At 38.5% G+C, this 23,731-nt stretch overlaps 1 protein-coding gene across 1 annotated transcript in view; it reads right to left on the bottom strand.

Annotated features, from left to right (window-relative positions):
* The window catches only part of NKAIN3 (sodium/potassium transporting ATPase interacting 3), a 592,671-nt gene that overhangs the window by 298,106 nt on the left and 270,834 nt on the right, over positions 1–23,731 (bottom strand). The gene's annotated exons all lie outside the window — the stretch shown is intronic.

Raw genomic sequence — 23,731 nt, 5'->3', positions numbered from 1 at the left:
GGAACAGATAATTAAAATTCCCTTTTTAGCCCTATTTTTCTCTGCAATTCTTCAAGGTTCAGCTTTGTTTAAAGTTTGTTGCATATTTTCCGCCATCTTTGTATGAATTAAACTATTTACAACATTTATATAAAGCACATTTCCTAAGATCCAAAGATACTAACATAAATAGGTATATATACCAGCCTTTAATATTTCTTACTTAAATAAAATTACATCACACATACTATTCTACAACTTGCTTTTTAAATTTGGTCATTTACAATAAGCACATCTTCTATCTCAGTGAATGTAAATGGATCTCATTCATTTTAATGACCTCATGGCTTGATACACAATAATTTATGCAAAAACCCCCAATTGACAAATACTTAATATTATTTATAGTTTCCCTTTTTTGGGGGGGAGGGGCAGAGGGAGAAGGAGAATCTTTAGCAGGCTCCATCCCCAGTGTGGATCAAGAGTCAGCGGCTTAACCGACTGAGCCACCCAGGCACCCCTCTGTCATCTATATTTTTAAATGAGCATTTATTACTTTTGTGAATACATGTATTTTTTTAATGAGACCTTGAAGAACTATATAAGTATAAAGTTTTAAGGTGGTTTTATCTGAATTGTCAGATTCTGGATCTAAATTCTTATGTGTTTCTGTATTTTCTAAATACTTTATAGTGAAAAATTACTGCAATCACAGAGATTATTATCTTTTAAATTTAGTATGTCAATGTTGTTTCTATCGTCATAGTAAAGAGAAAAAATAACTTGAAAAAAAGCACAGAAATATTAACAGTAACCTCCTTTGGTTAGTGACATCCCAGATAATTTTTAAAATTTCACAGCACTTTAAAAATTGTCTATATGTAATACTTTTGCACCAATAAAAAAATTTAAAAAATAAATAAATGAGAACCTTCCCAATCCTGGGAGATGCAGACCAAAATAGTTATATACTGCCAAACATCTAAAATAGAAGGTATGTGAAAAATGGGAAAAAAGATTAAGTACAGGAAACCAGTCTGAAGTTTCCAGTTTCCTATGTACCCAAGATGTTACATATTGCCAAAGATTTGGCCAAACTATCCAATTAATAAGCTTACATAAAGCATATAAAGATTAGCATTTTCTCTGGGTGGGGTCTCATGAACTACCACACTCTAGACCAATGGATAGACATTTGGGGGCATTTTAGGCATCCGTGCTCAAATCCCTTCTGTGATTCCACTAATTCCAATGGGATTCTACAATGTGATTGACAGTGTCTCCTATGGGGACCTCACAGGGGTCACATCAAAGCTACTAAGCCTCATAGCGCCATCACCAAACCACTATTTATGTAGAAACTGAAGGCATAAGCGTGTAGAGTGAAATTTTTATGAAGTCATTTACAGGTGCCTTCTGGAAGGGGCATAGAAGGAAAATGAGTGATCTCTAAATTCTCTCCAGACACTAAATGGGTTATCTAGGAGCAGGGTGACCCAAAGGAAGGCTAGGAGCCTGGAATGCTGGGAAAAACCACCAGGCAACAAACTGGTCCAGAAAAATGAGATGAGTGGAACAGGCAGTGTCACCAGCAGTCTCAAGCAACACGGTGATTTGCCTACAGAAGGAAGTTAAGTCGACAGCCACGCACGAACAGCGTATTCTCTAATGCGTGTCTTTGCTGAAAAGATCACCCCTTCAAGTAGAAGTCAACTTCCAGACAGACTGTGAATGCTGAGAAAAATAACTTGCATGTTTAACAACACACGAAATAGTATGCAAAGTAGCTGAGTTGTATACATGTAGTGAAAACAAACAAAAGCCAAGGAGACAGAAGGACACATAAGGAACACTTCACTGTGCATTGAGGGTTTCTTCTAAAGTTTGGTAGTGGCTGTATGGCTATGCACAACATAACACGTAACACACAACACAACACATCTTTAACACAAAAGATACCAAAAATTTTAAAAAGCAACTGAGAAAAGACTACGCAGAAGGGAGCAATTTCTACAACAATTAGAAATAACCCAAACCTATCATTTATACTCTTAGACATACAGGAATCACATTTATAAAGCAAGGATAGGATGCTATAAGGAAGAAACTCTCTTAACACAAAAAAAACTTTTGGAAATTTAAAAATATAGCGGTAATAGAAAACTTGCTAAGGAAGATAAATTTGAAAAATATCTCAGAAAATAGAATTAACTATAGGAAAATAGAAGAAAAAGAATGAGAGATACAATATCTAAATAATAAGAGTTCCCAAAGAAACAACAGAGAAAACAAGGTAATTTAATAAAATTTCTCAGAGCTCAAAATAAAAATTTCCGGATAAACAATCCTCCTCCCCAACCAAGGGCCCGGCAAAGTGGATGGAAATTACCCTAACAAGCTACATCATCGTGACATTTCACAACACTGGCTACAGAAAAAAAAGGTTTTATTTTTCGTTTTCTTTTCTTTTCCTTTTTTTTGGGGGGGTAGACTATAAGCACATACAAAGGACTTAGAATCACAATGGCATTGGCCTTCAGCTTCATTCATGTTGTTGCAGACGGCAAGAATTCCTTCTTTGTAAAAGCTGGATAGTACTACTCCATGCATGTATCACTTTCTCTTTATTCATTCATCTATGGACAGACATTTAGGAAGTTTCCATTACCTTGGCTATTGTGAATATTGCTGTTATATACATGGGAGTGCAGTATTGCTTTGAGATTCTGATTTTTATTTTCATGGGGTATATACAGAGAAGTGGGATTGTTGGATCATAAGGTAGCTCTGTATTTAATTTTTTTGAAGAAATTATATTATTTTCCTGTAATGGCTGTACCAATTTCTGTACTGTACACTTGAAATCTGCTACAAGGGTAGATCTTAAGTGTTCTTAACACACACACACACACACACACACACACACACACACGGTAACTATGTGAGGTGATGAATGTGTTGATTAGCTTAATTGTGATTATTTCACAATGTATATAATATATTAAAACATCAAGTTGTATGCCTTAAATATATACAATTTTTATGTCAATTATACTTCAATAACGTTAAAGAAGAAAAGAACAGCATTGGACTTCTTGATTCAACACAGAAAGCTGGAGAATAATGGACTAATGCCTTCAAAATTTGGAGGGAAAACAATTTTGAACCTAGAATTCTGTACCTATTGAAACTCTTCCTTAGGCAGGAGTTTTTAGGCTTTTTAATTTTTTAAGCAGACTCCACACCCAACGTGGGGCTTGAACTCATGATCAAGAGTTGCATGTTCTCCTGACTGAGCCAGCCAGGCGCCGCCTATTTAAACTCTTAATTGAATGTTAGCCTGGAATAAAATGCCTTTATTAAGTCTTCAAAAAATTGCTTCTTTCCCTCTGTTTCTCAGGAATCTACTAGAGAAAGTGCTCTAACATAATAAAGAGTAAACCAAAAAATGTAACACATATTTAGACAATAGGGGATTCCATACAGAAGACAAAAAAAATCCCAAACACCCAAAATGATGGTTGAGGGGTTCTTCAGATGACAGATGAAAAGCAGGCCCAGAAAGGACCCACACTGGAGGGTTATGAGGGAGATGTCTTTGAAAAGATAAAACTGATAGAATAAGAATGTGTTTGAACATATTGACACACACTACGGAGGAGAGTTGGGGGGGTTAATAAGGGACAAACATATGGAAAATTAGTAACCAAAAAGATAAGATTATAAGAATGAAAATCTAATTGTAGAAACTACATGGCTCAGTTGTGAATAGTGCTTATATAATCATGTTAATACTGAATATTGATCTACCCCAAAATTGTGATTTATTTATACTGGCTTAGTGGTAGGAGAAAATTATGGGGATCAGAGGGGTTTGAGAGTGGTGGGGAATAAAGGAAAAATGTGAAATCTCCTTCTTTCACTACGAACGTTTATTTGCTAATCGCATAAAGCTAAAAAGTCAGGAAGAAGCAGCTTAAGCATGTTATTGAGTGATTTGGAGGTAAATATCAAAGAAATAACCAGAAAATTTTTACACTGTTTCCTTTTGAGAGCAGGAATTAGGAAGGGGGGCAGGCATGAGATGGATACTTTTGTTAAAATAGTTGATTGTTAAATTATATGAATACAAATTCGATAAAAAAATTAATAAAATGCCATAATATTGGCAAGAATGTTATTGTTCTTCTTGACTGAAAGCTGACACATTTGGTGACACAAAATGAAGCCATGCACAGGCCGTTTGTCGCCTTTTGTTGTGAATCTGATTGACTGAAATATACAACACACATTAGAATGTTTACTTTAGAGAGAAGTGGAAAAAATGCACCCAAGTTGTTTGATGTCTTTGTGTGATTGATCGAAAGAAGCCCTTTGAATCTTTTTAAGATCTGCACACAGTACATCTCTAATTTTGGTGATTTGTAGGAAGAGTCTATGGCGATTGGCCAATTTCATACAGCTGTAAAGCTGAAATAAGTTTCTACACTCGTTTTCTGCCAGTTTTACAACTGACTTTTCAGATGTTCCAGGCAAAGCCTTTTGCTTCCCTTCAGTGTTTTGGTACTCTATGACTCTGCCGAGTTATCGTTCCAGGAATTAATTCTTCATGGTGTCACATCTGTAGAGTGATGTTACTTGTTTTTTGCTCAAGTTCAAAAGGAATTCATGATTGATTCTGATAGTTCCAGAGGCAATGGAAGAATGACACACACATTTCAGGGCACAGACACAGGAATCATGGGTAGAGAGTATCAAGCTTAAACTAGAAGTTGGGGCCCTACTTATGTTGTTTATTCATTTGCCAAACATCCACTGAATGCCTCTCGCGAGCCCCCCACTGTGCTATGAGCTTAGAGGACAGAAGAGAGTGGTAGTAGGTAAACAAGCAAACATTTAATGTGTACAAGAGTATAAAGGAAAATGGAAGAGGCTAAGGGGATAAAGAGCTCAGGGAGCTGCTAGTGTTCATTTCATCACCTGCTCAAATGAACTTGCATCCATTTAATTTCTTAAAATTAGTATAAATAGAGAGATCCAGTAGGGTTCAAGGTAATAGGGAAAACTAGAAAAAGTACTATGTAACATAGGAGAACATACTGACGGCACAAGAACACAACAGTCTGCAGTAAATTCCACTTAGACCGCTAAGGCTGAAATCAGATTTAGTGCTATGGGACACCGAAATGTGTCACGAGTAGAAAAATCTTTATAATTCCAAAGAGAATATTTTGTGGCTGAAATTAACTATTGTCAATTTTATGGTGGTCAACACTCTGAAACCATTTTCTTTTGCAACTGTGTTCTAAGATGTATTTTGTGATGAAAAAAAAAAAAAGAGGGCAACTGTAAAGCCACTTCATAATAAGAACTACCTTCCCAAATGACATGTTTAGAGAGTAAGCCAGACCTACAATTTTCCACAGCTCCTCAGGGCCCTGTTTTCATTCCCTTTCTCCCTGTGCTCGGACTGCTTTCTGTCAAGGGAAGCAGCTCCTGGCAGAGACTCAGGACTTGGGGAGACTGGGCTGTAATCACAGTTGCCATCGCTACGGAGGAACAACGCAAAGATGACAAAGCTCTGTCCTTGAACTTGGCTTCTCTGAGGCTGTGTCAAGAAGTAAACATTATCCTGCCCAAGTTTCTGCAAAGGCAGTGTTGAGCAGGAGTCCCTTTCAAAAGCAACCTGATCAGAGTGACCCAGAAGGCAGAAATCGACTTTCCAAGTCACCTGCTCTACTTTGCACTTGAGTAGGCTCTTGCATGTTTTCAAACAAGGTTTATTTTCAGAGATTCCTTAAAAAAAAAAAAAGTCACAACTAGTCTCTATAAAACTACACATTAATGCTCAAAGGAATTACTGATTGAGAGCTGATGGATGAAAAACACGAAGACAGAAGAGGGCGTTGCTGGATACAACAAGAAACATTAGGGCAAATGGCCAAGGGGTAACGAAGTCAAATGACAAAAAGGAGTATCTTCCTGGGAAGTGAGGCCGGAGAGGCATTTATTTCTAATTAAAGCCATTTCATCACTCGTGGCACTTTAGGTTATGCTGAACAACTTACAACAGTGGCAGCACCAAGGCTGAGATGTTTTAGAATCCCAAGAACTTCATTTGACTTCTCCTCCATCCACCACAAACAGAGAACGACAACAGTAGAAGAATATATATAAAATATAAATAAAGGCTTCTTCTTAAAAACTTTGCCAGAACACCCTGGGTCACATGGTTGTATTTACTTGACCAACACGGCTTCAGAACAAATTCCTTATCTCTTCCAACTAGCTTGTCGTCCCAGAGCTCCACCTATCAAGAGATTCTGGAGTAGACTCTGCTTGGTTAAAACAACGAATTCCATGATGAATTCTTTCTAAGTCTGTTTGCCAGCAGCATTTTGTCCTCATTCCAAATGTGCCCTACCCAGAATTTATTCCAAAGTCAAGGCACGAGGTGACTCTTCCTCTTTTCTTTCTTTCCTGCTATGTGCTTCTCATCGAAACCACATTAGACTATATGTTGCCATGTATGCCTGTTCTTTCTCCTTAAGGAGACAGAGCTGGGTTCCGATGATTACTGCTGTCTTGAGAATCTTCTCTCTCCCAACAGCGAGGCAGAGCTCAGCAATACTGAGCCAACGAATCACAGTTCTCCCTCCATGAGTGTCAGGAATATCGTGGGAACGGAGGCTGGGGAGGGTTTGTACCGTATCTACGATGCCTTGAAGTTTGGGAAAGATGAGGGGAGGTTTACCGCCAGTGTTCCAGTATAATTTAAGAGAATCTAAGCAAGCCACCTCTCTCAACTCTGCTTCAGTTGTTGAAAGCATTTAATTCAGGCAACAAGAAGGAAATAGGTACTGTTTCAAGAGGGTTCTACAGGTTCTTCCAGAGACAGATTCAAGGCCACGGAACCTGTTCCTGTCATGTATCTTCAGGCCTTCTTAAATGTGTCCACGGATCCACCACAAGGAACATCCGGGAAACATGCACTGCTGTTTTACTGCTCCCCTTATCCAATTCCTACAGAGAATATACTAAAAGCAAATGCAATTCAGCAAATCCAATCGATTAAGTTCTATCTCCCGTGGAGAGAAAGGACATATACAAGTATCATTGTTAAATTAATGCCTGACATGCCCATAATAGGTGTTTAATAACTGTTCTATATGCTTAACGCCGTAAACATATTTTTTCCCCAGATGTAATAGAGAAAGCAAGTGGGTCATGCCACCCTTTTCTTCTTCAGCTAGAGGCCTGGCATCGTGGGAGTTTGTAGCCTTGCTTTTCTGAAGGTATTAGCAGGATAAAGTGAATTTCACTCTTAAAAATGTTACAAACATTCTTTATCTATGTCCCAAATGGCTCCACTTACAGTAATGTTTAATTATTCAAAAAATACTTAGGGTCATTTCCTTGAAATTTAAAAAATTTTAATGCATGTCCAAGGGAAATTAAAGATTTTTATATATATATAAATATTTATATATGTATAAATATATATATAATATATATATAAATCTTTAATTTATATATATAAATATTTATATATATATAAATATATATTTTATATATATATATAAATCTTTAATTTCCCTTGGACATGCATTAAACTTTTTTAAATTTCAAGGATATATATATATATACGACTCATATATATGTCTATTTATATATGTATACACATATTATATGACATAGATCATATGGCATGTATTTGTATATGACTGAGACAGGGCATATACTGTGGCATATGCTGCTAGTAAGATGAACAGTATAAGATAAACAATATATGGGTTCAACTCAGTGCTCATCTGTTAGCTCTACCAATTTTGGATGCAAAAAGGAATCACTTAGTGTTGAACCGAATGGTGGTAATGACTCCATAAAGACAGTCCAGTTCCAAGTTTTATAAATAATGCTACTCATAAACAAAGCATACGCACAAATCAGTTCGAATTCCAATATCCATCCGCAGTGGGTAGAGTGTTATTTGTCCAGCTCTGTTTCACAAGAAGCTGCTTAGGAACACTTCCTTTGGGACCCTTCTGTGGTACTTCCAGAAAATCAGAAAATACACAAAGAAAAAAAAACAATAAATGGAACGTTATCCCATTTTTGCCATGCAGAAAGAAATTTGTTTTTTTTTTTCCTGGCAGGAAGTGGCAGCCATGTGGAAAGGTAGAGGTCTCTGTTAGACCAGTGGTTCTCAAACTGTAGTCCAGAAGCGGCAGCATCAACAAATATAAACTCTTCTAAATTGTTAGAAATGGAAATGCCGGGGCCCAACCCCAGATCTACAGAAGAGAATCCTTGGGTGGGGCCCGGCACTCTGTTTTTGCAAGCCCTCCAGGTAATTTCAACACAGGCTACAGTATAAAAACCACTTTTAGGTTATCAATAAGAAACAGCCAATGACTTTCAAAGTTCACATATGAGACTTACCCCATGTTGTTTTTTGGGGGGAAAGATATATATATATATAATTATGATCAAAGTTACATAATGTCTCACTACAATGGGTGGGTGTGATTTCATAATTCAGCAATTCCTCTGCGAAAGAGAAATTTACTACAGACTCAGCCCAGAGGGGGAACTGTTCTTTCTATTTATTAGCATCCCTTTGGGCTGGTATGTATGTCCTTCAGACAGGCTTAGATGTTCTATGTCACCTCACCTGGTTCTCACAAACCTTCAAAGGACACAACTCAACTCTTCTCCAAAACACAGCTGCTAGCCAGCCTTCCTGTGCATACTGATTAGGACACATGCATTGGAACTAACCTACTGAGGCAAAGAGCTTTCATTTCATGACCACGGTGCTTAATAAAGAATGGCAGATCTAAGGCAAGAAAACCATCAGAGAGTACAGGGAGCCTCAGAAAACTTAGCAGCTGGGCAAAGCTCAGCTCATCCTTCCCGTTTGCATGAAGTTGCCATGGTGATGATGATGCACTGGAAGCCTGGGGCAATCACTACCTGGGACTCTTAGGGCCCTCTGTGGACTCCACATTCTCCAGTGGACTCCACTTCTCAATTTCAGTCTGCTTCCTTTCTTTCATGTCTGACAGCTTACAAGTTTGGATGATACTGTAGAATAACTATTATTACAACTTCGTTTTCCATAAATCCATGGTGGAGGACTTCTATTTACTCAGAGTCTGGAGAGAAAAGACTTTAAAAATCCAGGCATAATTACCATTCCTGTGAATATAATATGAACGACCAGTTTATACATATTGACTTTTCCTCCCTCTATAACTAATGATCAAGCTCTCAAGGAAAAGGGAGAGCAATTTAAAGAGTTTAAGAAGCTAGTAAAAACCATCTACAAATGAAAGAAGCAGCAGAAGTAAAGGGGAGACCTTTACTGGGGTTTCAAAGTGAAGAGAACTGCCTCCCAAATGTAATTCATGTTCCTCAAAGAATGTTCTCCCAGTCCAAGAATCCTGAAATGCTGATTTGTGAGGTAGGATTGGATGATGACCACTTAAAGGCCCTCCAGCCATGGGACTAATTGATTCCAAGCCACATTTAGAATAAGAGAATTCTTTTTGGTGTCATCATATGGACTCCCAATCTAATTTCTTCACATTTTTCTATTGCCGTTGGGTTCAACTATAAGATAATCTCCTGGAAGGTATCAAGTATTAATAGCTTTAGTCACGACTAGCTAAAATTCCATCCTTTTACATTTTTTCCCTTGAGACAATAACACTTTAACAGAGTACTTCCTTAAGTTATATTTTCAGTGAGGCCTCTCCTAATCAAACTATAAGTTATAACTCCCTTCCTAAATTCCTTCTTTATTTTTCTGTTTTCCTGTTTTCTTTTCCTCTACGGCACATATCATCATTCCAAGATTATATATTTTTTGTGTTTATTTGATTTATTTTCTGTTTGTCCCCACTAGAATGTCAGGGATTTTTACTTGGCCAACTGTGTATTCAAGTGTCCAGAGAAGTGAGCGATACAAGTCGGGCAATGAAGGATCTGTTGAATGAGTGAATGATGAATATTCCAGGAGATAACGTCTTCTAGATCCCAAACGTTGACTCACCAATGCCGGATGTAAAGCATCACAGCCAACACTGATATGGGATGTGGAGTAGAATTTTTCACACATACCCTCAAATCTCACTACCTCAGTCAATTTGTAAACTTTACGTAGAATGAGAAGTCTCCAGAAGGTTCTAGGGAGAGCTACCACTAATGTTGTCTTAGACTACATTAATAAACTTTCTCATGGAGTGGAATTGAAAGGCAGAGCAAAATCACAAAGTGACTGAAATCATACTGCCTTCTAATCAGACTTATCTACAAAAAATATTTCCAATATGGTGTTCTTCCAGAGACTGCTGAAATGCTGACACAAACAAACATAGGACAAAGCCATGTATCATCACAAAATAAATGCAAAATGCTGAACCTGTCTTCCAGGGACACTAATTCTTAAAGAGATTAGCTTCCCAGCTCTATGAATACGTGGATAATTATAGCATCATGTTTATTATGCTGTAGCTAGCAATGCACTCGTTCATTATAATTCAGTTTTCCTCTCTCCGTTGGGGATGCAGTACAAATATAGATGTTATATCTTGGACCGGCTCATGAAGGCACGAAGCCTCAGTATGGGGGATTGAGAGGGTGTGCGTGATGGAACCAGATCACAGCTTTGGCATCAGTACATCTTGGTCTCTCTGCTGGGCCTCGATGGTGTCTCCTGGCACCATGAGGTTACCTTAACCTTCAGTTAACAGTCACAATCAATGTGATGACATGGTACATGTTAGAGGATCATCTCATTTCTCATGGATGTCACTGACACACTATAGTTTAATAGAGCCCCTGGCCAAACTGAGCTGAGCTTGAAAAAGAAAGCATCAGACTGGGAGCTTTAACCCAAGAACAGATGCCAGATTTAGTCAAAAGAACGTGTCCAGTGGGGCTCACAAGGAGATTCTAATCACAATGTGATTTCCCAGACTCAAGGACGTGAGGTGTATTGAGCCCCTACTTCATTACTGTCATCTGAGGGAACCGGGCAGTCATGATAACACTTGGCAGGCAGCTGGACACATGGGGATGATCCAGATTTCCTCTTCCCCAGGAGGGAGCATGCTTTTGTACGGCTGAGAGCTCCATTCACACAGGAAGGGAGGCAGTGGCGCTGTTGTTCTGCAGTACGGCGTCGGGCTATTGCCCTTCAACCCACCTGCTCATCTCTAATCAAACCAGACACCACCTGCACACGGTGTGGGGAGAAAAAACCCACCAGCTGTTTTATTTTTTGTTGTTTTGTTTTGTTTTTACTTCAGATCATCTCCAAGTCAATGCATCTTAAACTATTTTGTGGGTTGATTTACTCCTTCATTCCTTTACCCAGAAAAAAATCTGTCAGCCACCTACTCTGCACCAGACAGTGGGCTGGGGCTACAAAAGAAAAGAGATCATGATCCCTGTTCTTCAAGTACCCAGTCTTGGGAAAACCTACCCAGTGAGCATAGCAGCATAGCGTCACTGTGATTAAAAAACACAAAGTCCCAGTGGGCTGGGAGTGCAGGGAGGGAGCAACTGATCCTATCTAAGCATAGAAGGAAATAACTTAGGAAGGAGAGGCAGAATTCCGATGTCGCTTTAAAGTATCAGTAAGTTAATACCAACCCATGAGACGTGTTAGGTATACGTAGCAGAGTGTGGTGTGCTGAACACAAGTAGAAGGGGACAGAGAGAACCAAAGGCACCTACCGTTCATGATCATTTAACCTTTATGACTTACTAAAAAGATGTGAGGTACCATCAGAACTCTGGTCAGCTGTGGATGTGGCCAGGGGATTTTGCTACCGTGATCCAGAGAGACACACACGTGTACAGGCTCCAGCGCTTTTGTCTCTGGACCCCTGACTCTGGTCCTCACAACTATGTCATCAGTGAGGAAGGCTGATGTGGCAGGGAGACAGAACTTAGGGCTAGGACGCAGACCTGGATTCCCAAAGTGCAGCATCCAATTTAACACACAGGTCCAGGAGCCTGCTGGAACATTCTCTGGGGACAGAGAATGGCAGATGTCATTTTTGCGCTCTCCCTTTGTTGTGATCCAGAGCACCAGTATCTCCCAGAAGGAAGCTTTTACACATCTGGTGCCCTGATCTGGGGGGCTGCCACCCAGGGCTGCCTCTTGACTGCCTGATTCTGGAGTCCAGAAAAACTTGTGTACACCAGGTGTGTATTCCTGGGGCTGTAATAATTGGTGTCACCTAGAAAGGCAGTCATACCCCTGTGTGGTTCCCTGAGCCAGAGGACGCCTCTACCTTGTCTGGCTCTGGCAGCCAGCGTTGCTTATGCTTGTGGGTCCCACTGGATTGTAACCAACAGAGAAAGAGTTCTTAAAACAGCTACCACACCCAGGGCACAACAAGAAGTAAAGACCCAGGAGCCTGGTTTTTCTATGAAGGAGGACTTTTAGTGAAGCAGCATGGCTGCAGGCCTCTAATTAAACACATAGCTAGGAGTTGAGTGTAATCCTTTCCAGAGAGCTTAGCGTGGCCACTGCCTTCCTACTCTCCCTCTGCCACATTCCAGAACACCAGTGGCTCCTGGAGGGCAGTTTTACACATGGCTGGTACCCTCGTCTTTATGTCCAGCCCTCCAGTGTTTGCAGCTCTACCCAGGGGACACCCCTTGGTCATCTAGCTCTGGTGGCAGGGAGGCTTGCTTTCCCGGGTCCCACAGGACTGTGGCAATTGGAGAGATGGTTCTTGGGAGGCTGCCACCAGCAGGGCACTGGGCAGACAGCAGACTGAGGCACACCCCTCAGTCTTTCTGTGAAGGAGGCCTCTTTGCCTGTCTCGGAGCTGCAGGTTTGGTACACATCTAGTGACTACGCAAGTTCTCTCAGGGAATGTAGACTGTGAACGCCATCTTCGACCTGATCCAGCTCACCAGAGCCTCCCAGGAAAGAGCTTATACACTATCTGGAGCCCTAAGTTTTGTGACTGCCACCCAGGGAAGACCATCAGATGACCTGGCCAGCAGGGCTTATGCTTGTGATCTCACAGAACTGTATATATTTGCATGCTTTTAAAAGCTGTTGCCTAAGGGTCTGGCTTCTGAACAGCCTGAATCTAGGTGCTGACTGAGATCCTTCCTTTAGGGACACTGGCAAGTCTTGGCACACCCTCAACTACTGGGAGCTATTAAAATACAATAGGCTGCATGGGTAAGCACAAAAGTTTGAGAGACAACAAAGAGCTGGGGCAGGGTTGAATGACAAGGCTCATCCCCTACACAAGATCACTCCTCCAACAATACGAGAGATGGTTGTTTCATCTACTACATAGAACTAATGCAGAAGAAATAGGAGTACGAGCAAAATGAGAAACAGATGAATATGTTCAAATGAAAGAACAAAGTAAAACCTCTGAAAAAACCTTAACGTAATGGAGGTAAGTAATTTATCTGATAAAGAGTTCCAAAGTAATGGTTATAAAGATGTTGATCAAACTGGAGAGAAGAATGGATGCACACAGTGAGAACTTCAATAAAGAGATGGGAAATACAAGAAAGTACCAAGCAGAAGTCAAAGAGCTGAAGAATACAATAACTAAACTGAGAACGACACAAGTAGGGTTCGACAGCAGACTGGATGGAGCAGAAGAAAGGATTAAAGATAAGGCAGTGTGACTCACCCAATCAGAGCAGCAAATAGGAAAAAAAAAAAGTGAAGGTGATGTAAGGGACTTTTTGGACAACACCAAGCAGACTAACATTCGCATTGGAGGAGTCCCAGAAGAATAAAGAAAGGGGTAAAAATCTTGTTTGAGAAATAATGGATAAAAACTTCCTTAACCTGGGGAAAGAAACAAGACATACAGATCCAGGAAGCCCCGAGGGTTCCAAAGAAGATGAACCCAAAGAGACCTACAGCAAGGCACACCGTTATTAAAATGTTAAAGACAGGAGAGAATATTAAAAGCAGCAAGAGAAAAAATAGCTTGTTACATATAATGGAACCTCGTAAATTATCAGGAGATTTTTCAGCAGAACCCTTGCCATAAGCCAGTGGTGTGATATATTCAAAATGCTAAAAGACAAAACTCCCAACCAAAAATACTCTACTCAGCAAAGTTATCATTCAGAATTGAAGAGTTTTCTGAACAAGGAGAAGCAAAAAGAGTTCATCACCACTCAGCTAACTATACATGAAATGTTACAGGGACTTCTTTAAGCTGGAAAGAAAGATGATTGGTAATAAGAAAGCATATGAAAAAACAAATCTCACTGGAAAGGTAAATATATAGTAAAAGTATGGATTAATCACTTACAAAGCTAGTATGAAAGTTCAAAAACAAATGTAGTAAGAATAACTATGATTATAATAATTAAAGGATTACATGAGTAAAATAAGATTCAAAAAAATTTGACAAAATTCAACATCCATTTATGATAAAATCTCTCAACAAAGTGGGGATAGAAGGAATGTACCTCAACATAATAAAAGCCATATGACAAGCCCAGAGCTAACATCACACCCAACAGTGAAGAGCTTTAAAGCCTTTCCTCTCAGATCAGGAACAAGACAAGGATAATGCTCTTGCCACTTCTATTCAACATAGTATTAGAAGTCCTAGCCAGAGTGATCAGGCAAGAAAAGAAATACAAGACATCCAAATTGGAAAAGAAGAAGAACTGTCACTAATTGCAGATGATATGATATTATAAACAGAAAACTCTAAGACTCCATCAAAAAACTGTTAGAACTAATAAATAAATTCAGTACAGTTGTGGGATACATATCAATACACAAAAATCTATTGTGTTTCTATATACTAATAATAATCTATCGGAAAAAGAAATAAACAAACTTATAATTACATCAAAAATAAAATATCTAGAAATAAATTTAACCAAGGAGATGAAAGGCCTTTATATTGAAAACTAAAGACTGAGAACTACAATTAATGAAAGAAACCGAAGAAGACACAATAAATGGAAAGATATTCCATGTTCATGGGCTGGAAGAATCAATATTGTTAAAATGTCCATACTGTCCAAAGCAATCTACAGATTTAGGCAATTCCTATCAAAATTCCAATGGCAATTTTTCAAAGAAATGGAACAAATAATTCTAAAATTTGTACAGAATGACAACAAAAACAAAAACAAAACAAAACAAAACCCTCTAAATAGCCAAAGCAACCTAGAGAAAGAAGAACAAAGCTGGAGGCCTCACTCTCCCTGATTTCAAATGATATTACAATATAGTAATCAAAACAGCATGGTAGTGGCATAAAAACACACACATTGATCCGTGGAACAAAAGTAAACCCATACACATATGATCAATTAATTACAACACAGGTGCCAAGAATATACAATGGAGAAAGGACAGTCTCTTTAATAAATGGTGCTGGGAAAACTGGACAGCTACATGTGAAATAATGAAATTTGTCCACCATCTTACATCACAAAAATTAACTCAAAATGGATTAAAGATTTGAATGTAAGACCTGAAACCATAAAACTCTTAGAAGAAAATTCTTAGAAGCAGTAGCTCCTTGAAATAGATCTTGGTGATGATTTTTTAGAAAAATCTGACACCAAAAGCAAAAGCAATAAAAGGAAAAATGAATAAATGGAGTACATCACACTAAAAAGATTCTACATAGTGAAGAAAATCATCAGCAAAATGAAAAGACAACTTACCCAGTAGGAGAAAATATTTACAAATAATATGTCTGTTAAGGTCTAATATCTAAAATACATAAAGAACTCAAACAACTCCACAGCAAACAACAACAACAACAATAACAACAACAACAACAAAACGGGCAGAATATCTGAATATACATTTTTCCAAAGAAAGCATACAGATGGTGAACAACTTCATAGAAAGATGCTCATCATCATTAATCATCAGGGAAATGCAAATCAAAACCGTATTGAGAGATCACCTCCACCTGTTAGAGTGTCTATTATCAAAAAGACTAGAAATAACCAGTGTTGGCTAGGATGCGGAGAAAAGAGGACCCTTGTGCACTGCTGGTGGGAATGTAAATTAGTGCAGCCACTATGGAAAACAGCATAGAGGTTCCTCAAAAAATTACAAATAGAACTACCATATGATCCAACAATTCCATTTTTGGGTATTTATCCAAAGGAAACAAAATCACTGTCCCAAAGAGATATCTGTACTCCCTGGTTCATTGTGACCACTATTTAAAATAGCCAAGATGTGGAAACAACCTAAGTATTATTAACGGATGAGTGAATAAAGAAATCATGGAATATATATATATATATATAATTAAATAATATTCAGCCATAAAAAATAATGAAATCTTTCTATTTGTGACAACATGGATGGATCTCAAGGGCATTATGCTGAAAGAAGAAAGAAGAGAAAGACAAATGCCATATCATCTCTCTTATTATGTGGAATCCAAAAAGGAGAACAGATTGGTGGTTACCAAAGGTAGTGGGTGGGAGAATGGGAGAAATGGGCAAAAGGGGTAAAATTTTCCTAAAAACTTAAAAGAGAATAAAATAAGGACTGGTTAACTCTGTTCAGAATTCAAATAGCAGGGGCGCCTGGGTGGCATTGTTAAGTGTCTGCCTCTGGCTCAGGGTGTGATCTCAGGGTCCTGGAATCGAGCCCCACATCAGGCTCCGTGCTCTGCTGGTAGCCTGCTTCTTCCTTTCCCACTCTCCCTGCTTGTGTTCCCTCTCTTGCTGGCTGTCTCTCTTTCTATCAAATAAATAAATAAAATCTTAAAAAAAAAAGAATTCAAATAGCAGTATAAATATACTATTTAGAGTTACCTAGTACATTTTAAAAAAATCAGCTTAAAAAGTTGAAGGTGGTTGCCTTTGTGGAGCAGAGAGGGGTTAGGTTTTTTTAGTAAGGCTTTAGGTTAAAAGTCTTTATTTATATGCCAGGCCTTCTGGAAGACACTACAGACCAGTCCCTGTCATCATGGCTACTAGAGTTTATGAGTGCTTCACTGTGATAGAAAAATAAAACTTCAAAAATGCTCTAAAAATAAAACAGAGTGGGCAGTTTCTTAATCAATACATTTTAAAAAGTAAATATAATAAGACACAAAAATTACAAAGCTGTTTGAAGGTAATGTCTCAAAACTAAGTTCATCTAGAAAGGTGCAATGGGGTGGAGATACACTAAACAAAACAAAACAAGGTAATTTTCCTTTTTCCTTTGTTTTCATTCTTCTATCTTGTATCTGACTTTGCAAGGCACTTGGAATTCTAACAACACACTCAGAAAAGAAGCAGCCTCTCTGGGGTCTAGCATTCTGAGGAACATGCTTATCAAGATGTGGCAGATATATTTCCCAAATTAAGAAAAAATTATCCAATTACAAAATGACTTAAATGTAATAGAAAATCCCCAATATTTAAGGGATGTGAATATAAGGGTCTAATCTCTCAATACACATTTTCTGTTTATATGACATAAGACTCATTCATTTTTATTTCTGTGCATGGTGACTTATTTTAATTTTAAAGGTTTTAAGTTCTAATCTTCAGGGATAGAAGACAGACCCGAAATATGAGGAATAACCTACCTGTAGAAACAGGAAGTGTAATATGGAGATTTTCTTCTTTTATATCATTCTCAATAGCAGTTACCTCCTGAACAAAATGTGCTAACTCACGTTGTAAGAGTTACTTTTTTATCTCCAATTGCTTTGTAAATATGTCAAATTTCAGGTTACTCAGGAACGTCTACCATTGTTTCTTGCTTTTGAAAATATTAAAAGCCCACTGTAGGTTGATCTCAACTCCAACATCTTATAAAAAAGCCCAAGGATCTGAATGTAAGAGCACGAATACCAGCACTAGAAAATCAAGATTACTTGTTAGATTTGATAAACTTTCAAAATACATCCTACTCTATTCGTACTGTGTAGACATTCCACTTGATAAAGTGCCATATTTAAAGTAGAGCACTTTAAATACTTGATGTATTTTTTTTAAGATTTTATTTATTTATTTGAGAGAAAGAGACAGAGCACAAGCAGGGGGAGCGGCAGAGAGAGAGGGAGGAGCAGGCTCTCCGTTGAGCAGGGAGCTCAATGAGGGTCTCAATCCCAGGACCCTGGGATCATGACCTGAGCAGAAGGCAGATGCTTAACTGACTGAGCCACCCAGGCACCCCTTGATGCCTTTTTCTATTTGATACACTAAACTTTTTCCTGCCCCAGTTTCCTTGGTATTGGGGAGTGGCAAAGGAGTTAAAAGATGAATGTATTTCTTCTAGTGATTTGGCACATACAGCCTGATGGACCAAGATGTACAAAATTTTTCATGAAATTTTGCGTTTGCTCTCACAATAACTGGAAGTACTATGGATTTATGAAAATAGCAAACTTCATATGTTAAAATAAGGAGAGAAGGATAAAGATACAGTCACATCTATTGGCACACTCTGTTGTATTTTGTTTTTTAAAGTAAGACCATAAGGCAAGAATGCAAAGAAAAAAAAGAAACCTCAAAAAACAAGAAAATGAAGAAACAGTAAACCTCATGGTGATGCTGAACCGAGTGGATCTGACCATTCCATTTGCTTAGCTTTAACCAAAGGTCCAGTCCTTTGATTGAGGAGTCATTTGGCTGAGACTGAAATGGGAGATTCTAGTCCCCAGGTGGGGAGGTTGATTGGATGGGATTGTCATGTATCCAACTCATGAGCTCCTCTATCTCTGGTTTGGGGAGATTCTATAAAGGGATTCCAGTCTGGGGATCGGAAAGACTGAGGTTTACCTCTTAGAGACACTGGTGTGATCATACATGGAAATGCCAGATGTGGGTGGAGGGGCAATGAGGTTAATGCTTGATACAGAGGCAAGATCCCCAACATTGGTTCATCTGGGGGAGTACGTGTCAAGAAACATGTGGCTGGGGGATGCAGGACAGTGTCTTCAGGGACTTCCATTGCTGTTGTTGTTGAACTACAGATGACTATGGGCCAAGCCTTAACCAAGTGGGTAGAAAGAACTGTGAAGCGTTTATCAAGGGACAGTGTCTGCCCATTACTAACTATAAAGCCCTAGGAAGGGCTGAAGGCTCTGGGTTTTTACTTCTCATTTCTAACATGAAGCCCATTTTAGACCTAATGTTCCATGGTTCTATATTTACACAAGATCCTGGCATTTTTGTTTTCCTCATCAAGTCAAGTCTGGAGATCAATAACGCTAAATAACACTAAATACTCCTTTGTGAATATCTTAGAAACTGATCTGGTTTCTGGGAAGTTTGTGTCAAGTATAACAAAGAAAACAAACAATCCATTAGTTAAAATGTTGCCCTGTATATGAGCAGATATATAATAATCAGAGGAAATCCAGGTCAACCTCTACTCCAAGGCAGAATTCTATTTCAAAATGTTCATGATTAAGCAATAGCCAGCTTCTTGGTGTGATGGAAAATTTGTTGGAGGGGCCATTCCACTTTTGGAATGCTTTAAGTTAGAAAGTACTTATGTATTGGAGCTGAACTCTGGTTCTCTGCAGAATCCAAAGATATTTTTTCCCTCATTCTATCCTCTGTAGTCATCCTTCTTATAATTGTATTTGTCTCGCACACTGAATATTGTGATTATTTATGCCCCTCTTCCTCTTCCTCTGCTCATTCACTCAAATTCTCATTCTTTCAGCCCTTCTCTCATTCCATAGGTCCCCAGGCTTTTATGCTGCAGGTTGCCCCCTCTGTTCCACTCTTAGGATCAATGCCTCTCACACAATGTAGCCAGACACAATCTTCAGATGGGGTACGGGACATTAAACCGGAGTATGACCTATAAATTGAGCACAAAAGGAGGGTGTTTTAAAAGTCACACTGTACCTTGTGCCTGTTAAAATTGCCAGTTATTTAATGTGAATTGCTGTTTGTTTCCAATCCAAAAGTTTAACATGAGACACATTCATTTCACTAATTACACACGACTGTCATTCATTCACCCTGTGTCAGAGCAGAGTTACATTCCCTGCATATCTTTGAATTCATAGATAAGAAAATATAATTGTGGTTCTATCAATAATGAACTCAAATTTTTGAAATTAGGTAAGAAGACCAATAGCAACAATCTTATAAACATCTAAAAAAGTTTTAATGTAGACTTTAATTGCTTTAGAAGCTTTATATAGTTGATTTAACCTTCACGAGACAGCTGATAAAATCTTAATATGACTATTTGGAGAAAGTTATTAATATCTAAATGATCTCATCTCATTTTCTCTATTTTTATTTTACCTGTGAATTATTTCAAATACATATAATGTACTCATGACTATATTCATACCTAAATTCCTTTTCTTTTTTGAGGCAGAAAGCATTGCAGCTAATGTCCCATTCATAGCCCTTTCCCTGTTTGTCCTTTCTAGAGGTAAACACTACATTAAGTTGGTGTCCATCATTCCTATGTATATTTTTACATTTTACTATATATTCATGTATATATATATATAAACCGTATATAATATTCTTTGTTTTAAACAGTTATATAAGTGGTATCATGGTGTATGTATCTTTTTGCAACTTTCCTTCTTTTTTCAGTATTAGGTTCCCAGTTTCATTCATGTTGACATAGGTATATCTAGATCATTCCTTTTGACCTATCTATTGTAAATTTCTAAACAATTAGCCAGTTTAATTAGCAAACCTCTCATGGAAAGGTCACCTGATTGCATACAATTTCTCCCCATTATAGCCAGTATACTCTTCGGTATATGTGTGAGAATTTTCATAGGGTCTATCCTTCGAAGTGGGAATTGTGAAGTCAGACGATGTACGTGTATCCAACTCTCTAAGTATTTTCAAATTCCTTTCCAAATGGTTATATTCATGTTCAAAAAGAAAAGATATTGTTCTATATGAAGATAAGACAAAATTTTCCTTTTGTTGAACAAAAAGTGAAATGTTTGTGAAGGGGTTCTGGACAAATCTCGAAATATGCCACTTTGGCATGAGGATTATTTTGAGTTAAAAGCAACCAAAACCCAGCAGGTTCATGGCAAGCTCTATACTTTCCTCTCAATTTCCTAAATTTACATTGGAAAGGGGGGCTTTTACTGGGAGGGAAAGGAGCTATTAACAAAGATTGCTTTTTATCTAAGAAACATCTTCAGAATAGAGCCTCCATTGTCTTCTAACCTTTTCCTCTCACTATCCTGCTAAATGCCTTCCCCACATTTGTGCCCCAGACTCCTACCTCTCTCCTTAGCTCAGGATGTCAGTCTCATTTTGCCTTACCTTATTGGGAATCTCTTATGCTTATATGGATTCCCCTTATGTAAGTCATTAACCATGGAATTCTTCTGTTAATATTTCTCTTGTCAATTTAATTCTTAAATCAGCCACAAGAATTCTGAGGGGTAAGAGGCAAGTTTTTCCTCCTCAACCCCCTACAATGTTCAATAAACCTAAAGGCTAGTTTAAGGAAACAGTGAAAAAAATAATTTTAAAAGGTAGGTTCAAACCCTATGACATTTGGAATGTAGGTGAGGTTTGGTAGGCTGAGGTCCAGAGTCGATGACCAAGAAAGAATTCTTGAGATATCTTTGGTGCAAAATGGTGGTTTTATTAAAGCACAGAGACAGGACCCATGGGCAGAAAGAGCTGTTGCACCTAGGTTTTGAGGGGTGGCTGATTATATACTGGGAACTGGGGGAAGTAAGAAAAAGGGAGGTTTTCAAAAGAACTTTCATATGCTAAAGAGGACCTATAAGATGATGGAGGCCTTGCCACTGTCAAGTTAAGGTTGTTTTTCCCTCTAGTAAGGAGTTAACATTAAGACAGTTGGCAGCTTCCTGGAGGAACTTTATACTCCACCTGCCTCAAGTATTTGTCAATGGGCTGCAGATTATCAGGACATTTATTTTTATCTACATTTCCTTCTGGAAGTTATGTTACTGATAAGAATGTTTTTTTCTTGCAAACCACTAAGACATTTGTAAACTGAGGGAGACTCATTTCTTGCAGGACTATCATCTCTATAAGTTAGCCATTTGTTTTTCCTTGCCTTTTCTTGAGCGCAGCAAGAGTGTCTGAAGAATGTCACCCACACATCCCACCTGGGAGTAGGGTGGGGAGAGTTGTCTGGTGTCAGCCTGTGTGTTGTCCTCAGCTTGTCTTCTGCTCCCTCATCAGCACTATTTGGTCAAATGTATGCACCAAGGAACATTATAAGAAAAGGTTTTATGAAATTCTCCTCTATAGTTACTACAGGGAGAAATGCTCTTCTAACTATTGTCCATTGTATCATATAATGGCTCTTTTGTAGATGCAATGGGAAAGATGTCTTTGGGGAGACTGGGTGGCTCAGCCAGTTAAGCATCTGACTTCAGCTCAGGTCATGATCTCAGGGTCTTGGGGTTGAGCCCCACATCGGGCTCCCTGCTCAGTGGAGGGTCTGCCTCTGCCCTTCCCCCTACTTGTGCTCTCTCTGTCTCTCTGTCTCTCTCTCAAATAAATAAAGTCTTGAAAAAAAAAGAAAAAGAAAAAGAAAGAAAGAAAGATGTGTTTGTGGGGACTGTAAAAAACCCCGTACTTCTTGACATCCGGTTTTATTTGACTGTCTATACCCTGTAAATTTTATAAGTATTGTTATTTTCTCTTTGCTTTGACCACTGGAAGCTTTGACCACACAACCAAGTGTGTGACTGCCATTGGCAACAGTGCGAAACAGAGCAACAGAATAAACTCCTGCTTGGCACAGTTTTCTTTTCCTACTCATACCCTCTCTCCAACCAAATTTCCCAATGAATTTATTTCATGTAGTGATAATACTAGTGTTTTTATAAGCTGCCTCAAACCCCTTTTGGAGTGAAGTGAGGTATATAAGAACAAATTAGTAAATAAAAGAAAGAAAAAGTGAGAAAAATAAGTCTATATTATCAGTTTTGACTACAGTCTCAATCTGAAGCTCCAGTCTTGCTTTTTAAACTACCTTCTGAACATTTCCAGTTAAATGAGCTACAACTGACTCAAACTCTCAAATAAAACCTCACAAAATAGCTTCCTCTTTCTGATACCCCTTCAAAAATGCTTTATTGATCACTTTTCATAATAAAAGTAAGTATGCGTATTAATATTAATGGTAGGCTAGTGGAGAAAGATTCCACCTCCATAATTTGTTCGTCCCTTCACAACCTTACCTGTAAAATATTATTACCTAATATAGAAATTTGGATTTTTCTTGGTCTCATTTCAAGCGTAAATTATAGATTATTTAGCATGTGTTCTAAGTGTTGGGTGTGCTGTGTATCCTATGCCCAACACCAGGAATACAAAGTGAGGTGGACACAACACTTGCCCTCAAAGAAGGAAATCTCAGCATCATCTCTGATTCTTCTTCACCTGACATATATAGTCACCAAATGTAACTGATTCTTCTTTTGTATTATTTTGTGGGATCCCTGTTCTATTCTTGGACAACCCCTACACTTTGTGGTTCTTTCATCTCATTCTTAGACCATTGTGTTCTCTTCCTCATTAATTTCTCCAATCCTAGGCCCCCAATCCTGTCATCTTTCTTGCTGTCCACTGCCGTCAGATTAATATTCTCCAAATATCTCTTGGCCATCTCTCTTCTTCTTCAGGTAGCTCCACTCTCCCATCTTACCCCTAGGCCCGTCTGGCAACTTTCTGCAAGCACCAGTTCAACTTCTGCCTCTCCTGTTTCTACAGTTATTCTCCCATGACCCACTGCTCCCATTCCAAGGCAGGACACCTCTCC

Source organism: Ursus arctos, unplaced genomic scaffold, assembly GCF_023065955.2.
Source record: "Ursus arctos isolate Adak ecotype North America unplaced genomic scaffold, UrsArc2.0 scaffold_6, whole genome shotgun sequence".
In the NCBI taxonomy this organism is placed as follows: domain Eukaryota; kingdom Metazoa; phylum Chordata; class Mammalia; order Carnivora; family Ursidae; genus Ursus; species Ursus arctos.
The sequence above is the reverse complement of the archived record's forward strand: the minus strand, read 5'-3'. Positions and strand labels throughout refer to the sequence as shown.